Source organism: Amblyraja radiata, chromosome 26, assembly GCF_010909765.2.
Source record: "Amblyraja radiata isolate CabotCenter1 chromosome 26, sAmbRad1.1.pri, whole genome shotgun sequence".
Classification (NCBI taxonomy): Eukaryota; Metazoa; Chordata; class Chondrichthyes; order Rajiformes; family Rajidae; genus Amblyraja; species Amblyraja radiata.
This window is the reverse complement of record NC_045981.1, coordinates 34,336,969-34,344,269: the sequence shown is the minus strand read 5'-3', so window position 1 is coordinate 34,344,269 and position 7,301 is coordinate 34,336,969.

Below are 7,301 nucleotides of genomic sequence, written 5' to 3'. Positions count from 1 at the left end.
TCCACGGATGCACTACCTTCCCTGATTTATTCTTTTGCCAAACTGGGATGAACAATTTTTGAGTTCATCCATACAGTCTTTAAATGTCTTCTATTGCATATCCACCGTCAACCCTTTTAGAATTAATTGCCAGTCAATCTTGGCCAATTCACATCTCATATTCCTTTTCTCCAGAGATGCTACCTCACCCTCTGAGTTCCTCCAGCATGTTGTGTCTATCTTCAGAATAAACCAGCATCTGCAGTTCCTTCCTACACACCTTGCCTGATAATGTTTGTTGGATTTTTGTTCCAGTTTTAGAACAAAACTTGCTACATTTAAAGAGAAAAAAAAATCCTACCAGCTTTTTTGGGGGGACATTTTAATGCACCTCAATTGAATTCATCCTTCTGTCTTTTAAGTAGAATATATGAATACATAAAGTAAATATTAGGAATACGAGAATATGTTTCTTAACAGGTTGGCAAATGGTTTGGTTAGACTTCTGCCTTATTGTAATATATTTTTTTATTAAAGGTAATCAATTACAATGCTTCAAACAACTTTATATCAAATTAATTCAATTTGCATTAAGTAAAACACTAGTAATACTTATCTACTGTTTTTTTAGAAATAATGATAGAGAAAGAATAGAGAAAGAATAAATCATTAAGAGAGTGATTAAATAATAATTTGATTATATATAGAAAAGAAAAGAGAAACGAAAAAAAAAAAAAGAAAAAAAGAAAAAAAAAAAAAAAAATTTTTAGTAACCACAATATGTATTATTAATAACACTACTACAAGTGATAGTATCAATAAAGACATATATGTAATTCCAATATAAAAATGAATTATTCTCACCAAATCCCGCAGGGTGCACGTCGAGCTGTGTTGCCAAGAACAGCTACTTCTCTAAATACTGTATATATGGAGACCATATCTGTTCAAAAGAATTATACTTGTCCAATAGGACAAATCTAATTCTTTCCAGATGTAACGTCTCCATCATCTCTGTTGCCCACATTTTGGTTGTGGGGGATAATGTTCCCTTCCAAAATTTCAATATGATTTTTTTTCCAATTATTAAACAGTAATCAAAGAAATTTCTTTGATTTACTGTAAGTGATAGATGTAAATCCGGAATTCCAAATATTATTAGCTTTGGGTTAGGGTCCAATTTAACTTTGATGACTTCAGAAATAACTTTAAAGATTTCTGTCCAGTAATAATTCAATTTAGGACATGTAACGAAACTATGTATTAAATTTGCCTCTGCTTTCTTGCACTTATCACAAATAGCGGAGAGATTCGGAAAAATACTATTTAATTTAGTTTTCGAATAATGTAACCTATATAATACTTTAAATTGTATCAGTATATGTCTGGCGTTTAATGAACACCGGTGTATTCGTTGTAGACTTTCTTCCCAGTTTTCTTTTGTTATAGCCAATCCCATTTCATTTTCCCATGCTTGACGATATACTTCCGTTATTGGATTCTCCTTATCCAAAATGATGTTATATATATAGGCTATTAATTTTTCTGTATTTGGATATAAATTAAACAGTTCATCTAACAATCCTGCTTCTTTATTTTTATAATCTTGTGTATTGGATTTAATATAATCTCTAATTTGTAAATACCTAAACAAATGTTGTGGAGACAATCCATAAATATCTTGTAACTCCTGGAATAAAAGAAATTTTCCTTTTCTATACAGATGTTCTATCCTTGTAATTCCTAAATCATCCCATTGTTTAAACCCCCCATCTAATATAGCAGGTTTAAACGATGGATTATTCATAATTGGTAATCTAAATGAGAGATTATCCAAGTGTAGAGTCTTAACTATTTGTTTCCAAATACGTCTATTATTATATATTATTAGGTTGTCTTTATAATATTTTTTTTGTACTTCCGTTGGTGCAAAAATTATCGAACCTACATTGAAAGGTAGACAGTCCTCCTTTTCTATATTTAACCATGTCGGTTCATGATCCATATTTACCCACCAGAAATTCATATTCTTAATCTGAACAGCCCAAAAATAATATAAAAAGTTGGGAAGTGCTAATCCTCCATTTATCTTAGCTTTGCATAGATGTTTTTTATTTATTCTGTGATTTTTATAATCCCAAATAAAGCTATTGACAATATTATCAATTTTTTTAAAAAAAGTTTTCGGAAGAAAAAAAGGAATAGCCTGAAACAAATATAACAACTGCGGTAGAAATACCATCTTTATGGCACTTATTCTACCAATCATGGATATAGGCAGTGTTTTCCAATATAAAATATTTTTTCTAAGTTTATCTAATAGTTGAGGATAGTTGGATTTTATTAATGAGTTATGAGTTTTAGTTACGTTAATCCCTAAATATTTAAGTTTGTCTGTAACTACTTTTAATGGGTATTGTTGTAATGTATTAAGATTTATTCCTGTTATTGGCATAATCTCGCTTTTATCCCAATTAATCCTATACCCAGAAAATGCACCAAACTTAGTTATAATGTTTAGCAGGTTGGGAATACTAATTTCCGGTTTTGTAATATAAATCAAAACATCATCTGCATATAAAGAAATTTTATTAATTGTTGTATCAGTATTATAGCCATATATTTCAGGTTCAGATCTAATTTTTTCCGCCAATGGTTCTATCACCAATGCGAACAATAAGGGTGATAACGGACATCCCTGTCTGCATCCCCTAGAGAGTTTGAATTTGGCTGATAAAATTTGGTTAGTCAAAATTCTTGCCATAGGATTCGAGTATAAAATTCTTACCCATTTACAAAATCTATCCCCCAATTGAAACTTTTCCATTATATTAAATAAATACATCCATTCCACCTGATCAAACGCTTTTTCTGCATCTAGTGATATAACCGCTAGTTCCGTATCTCGTATTCTTTTTGAATATATAATATTAAACAAACGTCTGAGATTATGGGATGAGTAACGTTTTGGGATAAAACCTGTTTGATCATAATGTATTAATTTAGAGATCACTAAACTTAATCTCCTAGATAAGACCTTAGTTAATATTTTTTGGTCTGTATTTAAAAGGGCAATCGCTCTATATGATCCAGGATCTTCCAAATCCTTATCTACTTTAGGGATGAGTGTAATTGTGGATTCATTTAAAGATTCTGGTAATTTTCCTTGGTCATATGCATATCTATACATTATTTGTAATCTTGGGGAAATCAGATCTTGAAATTTTTTATAAAATTCTGCACTCAGGCCATCTGGGCCCGCTGCTTTTCCGTTCTTAAGCGAACTAATTGATTCTATAATATCTTTTACTGTTATTTCAGCATTTAACAATTCTCTACCTTCCTGATCTAAGCTATTGATTTGACATTCTTGTAAAAATATTTCCATACTATCTGTTTGTCCTGTTAGTTTTGACGAATAAAGATTTTTATAATATTGTAAAAATCTATCATTAATATCTTTTGGAGTAATTAATATATTTCCATACTCAGATCTAATTCCGTGTATCATCTTCTCATCTTCTAATTTTCTAAGCTGTCGTGCTAGTAATTTTTGTGGCTTATCTCCAAATTCAAAATACACTTGCTTAGTTTGTTGAAAAAGTTTAATCACTTGATTAGAATATATTTTATTTAATCTATATTTTACTGATGCAATTTTATTACTTAACTCTTTGGAAGGCTGTTTTATATTTTCATTATCTAGACGTTTTATCTCATTTTCTAAATTTTGTTCTATTTTTCGATTTTCTTTATTGAGATGTGCTTGTGCGGATATTATTGCGCCACGCATGAATGCCTTAAATGTGTCCCAAAATAGTGATGGAGAAGTTTCAGGATTATCATTAGTTTCAAAAAATAATTTAATCTGATCCATCACATATTTACAACAGTCATTGTCCTTTAATATCTGAGGGTTAAATCTCCAGGTAGTAGTTTTATTAGATATATCTTTTAATTTTATCTTAAATGTTAATGGCGCATGATCCGAGATGATAATATTATGATATTTTGCATCATACGTAAAGGGAAGTAATTTAGAATCTATTAAAAAATAATCTATCCTCGAATAGGTTCCATGTACGGGCGAGAAAAAAGAATATTCTCGTCCGGATGGGTTATCTAACCTCCAGATGTCTTTAATATTAGATGTATTGATAAAAGCATTTATGAATTTACTTGATTTCGAGGCAGCTTTCCTTTTTGCGGATGATCTATCTAGATAATTATCTAAAGTACAATTTAAATCACCTCCAATTATTAAATTGTGTTGAGTGGATATAGGAATATTATTAAATATTTTCTTAAAAAATAATGGATTATCAAAATTAGGGGCATATATATTCATTAAAATTACCTTTTTTGAATATAATTCCCCTGTAATTATTACATATCTGCCTTCTTTATCCTCTATAATAGAACTTTGTATGAAAGGTATACCTTTGCGAATAATTATTGCAACTCCTCTAGATTTATGAATAAATGTAGAATGATACACCTTAGAAATCCATTTAGCTGTTAATCTATGTTGAGCATCTTTTTTAAGATGAGTCTCTTGAAGGAAAATGACATCTGTCTTCAATCTGTTCAACTGAGCTAATACCTTTCCCCTTTTAATTGGTTCATTAATGCCTTTTACATTCCAACTGCAGAAGGTTACTCCATCACCCCCAGTCTTCACCTTTATATCATGCATTTTACTATTAGGGCGGCTTTTTTTGGAGTAGCCTTCTTGACTCACCCAGCTCCCCGTTGCACCCGGACATCAATCCAATGAGAATTTCTTTCCACCTTAATCCACATCTATGTCTTCTTAAACTAAATACACAATATCCTTCACATCTACATTCAAATAATATATAATATAAGATCAATAAAAAACAAAAACAATAAGAAATATCAATAATAAAAAAAAAGTAAAGGGTGTTAATAGGGTGCTCAGAAAAAAAAGAAACTACACTTGTATAGTGTGTAGTATGTGAAGGTGAAAGCCACACTAACGTGGCCATTAATCTAAAGACTTCCGTTTTTTTAATTAAAAAAAGATGTTGATTATACCAGCTCCTATCTCAAATGCTATATATATTGGGGTGGGGTACTAACTTTATATACTTAGTACTTAGTAATTATTTCTATTATTCATATTACTATTTGCTAATTACTAATATCAATTGTATTTAATACTATAATATGTAATACTATTATCATGGAATAATCAAATATTTTCTAATAATTAATACAGAACTACTACTAAATGCCCATTATTCCACTTCCTTCTAAGTGAGTATTTCATAACCACAGGTCGATGATAAAAGTTCAGTCCTCTCCTTCTCCCTCGGGTTCTTCCTCCGCATCTTCTCTCTCTTCATCTTCTGGCTTCTGCTGTATGCCTCGGGCGAATTTCAATGCTTCAGTATGCTTAACGAAACGATATTCCTTGTCATCATAAGTTACTCTCAGTATTGCTGGGTACATCAAGCCATATCTCAGATTCTTAGTATTCTGTACATTCCTCAGAATACCTTTTGTTTCTTTAAATAGAGCTCTTTTCTTGGCCACTTCTGCAGGGAAGTCTCTAAAAATACTGATGTTGTCTCCCTCGTATTTCAGGTTTCTCTTTTTTATTATTATCTTCATCATTTCTTCGAAGACATGGTCAAAGGCCACTTTTACAATCATTTGTCTGGGCGATGAACCTATCCCAGGGGCCCGTCTTAGAGCCCTATGTGCACGACTCAACAGGGGTTCATGATCCAAATTCAAAATATCCATTAAAAGTTTTGCAACAAATTTTCGAGGATCTTGACTCCCCTCACGACCTTCGCTCAGACCAACTATACGCAAATTTTTACGGCGTTGGCGTCCCTCCAGATCGATACATTTCTCGTTTGTTTTATGTAATAATTCTAAGAGGCGTTTGTTCTCGGCACGGAGTTTTTCGGTCTCCTTAGTATTCACTTCAGCAATTTTAGTTAGCTCTTTAATTGCTTCGCCTTGTTGGTCTAGCGAAATTATAGTAGGATCTATCTTGTCATCCAGCTTTCTTTCCATCCCAGCAGCTATTTCCTTTACATCCTCAATTTGAGTTTGTAACTCGGCATTAGCCTTTTCCTTCCACTCATCCATCATACTTTTTACCGTCGTTATAACTTGTTTTATTAAGTCTTCTTTATCTTCTTTATTTTTCTCGTGAGACACCAGCATATCCGCTTTTAAACTTTTTATCTCCTCCATATACTCCTTCCTCTGCTTCTTTATCTCCTCCATATACTCCTTCCTCTGCTTCTTTATCTCACCTAGAATGGTAGTCTTAAGTTCCTCCATTTCAGCTTTCCTCTGTGAGATATCTTCTTGAGAAGCAGAAGCAGCAGCAGCTCCAGAGCTGAGGCCAGTTTCCCTTCTCGTAGATTTTTTTCCAGCGGTGGGGGTGGGGGAGCGCTGGGTCATAATTTCTTCTTAAAATCGCGCGCCTGATGACGTCACGCACCTTTTAAACGCTGCCGGAGCCGTTCACAATCGATCTCCTGTGGTAAGTGCGTTTGTTTGACCCTTTTACCCCCGTTTTAAATTCAGTTTTTTTCGGAGCTGTAATGGCGCGATTCCACTCACATCGTGGCGCCAACCGGACTTCTGCCTTATTGACTGTAAGATTGAGATAATGAACTGACTGAACGTAATGAACTAAGTAGATTTTCAATGTGTCAATTATCCATAAAATAAATCACAAGATTTATCTTTTCAAATTTTGTCTTCTAAGTATTATTCTGCAGTAGGGGAATCTTACTTACTTTTCCGTAGCATGTAAGACTATTTTAATAGTCTTGTGGATTATGTTCACTTTTTCATTTCTTTTTATAATAGGCCCTTAGATTATCTTGATTAAACAAACATAAAACCATGTTTATAACGAGATTTCATCTGTCTGGGAATCAAATTTGGTCCTCTTATGTATTGTTCGATGAAATCCAGGAGGCTGGACTGCTTTATGTTTAAACTAATGTTCGTAAATGTTTTATTATAACCGATGAGGAGAAATTCAACTAAAATGCAGTTTGGCTGACAAAATAATACAAGCTTTACGGGCTCAGGATAAAATATAAGCCGACAAAGGATTAATCAAATGACATTTAATTAATTAAGGAATGCCCGGTGCCCTTTCTACATTAACTGTTCAATTGCACCTTCATTTTGAAGCAGGAATAACTGAATGCTGGAGTTTAGGAGGATAATCTATGTGGTAACAGTTTTGAGAGCCAGTAATAATGATAAACTCTGAAAGATTGTTGGGAATTAATTTAACTGACTATTTGATATTGACTTAA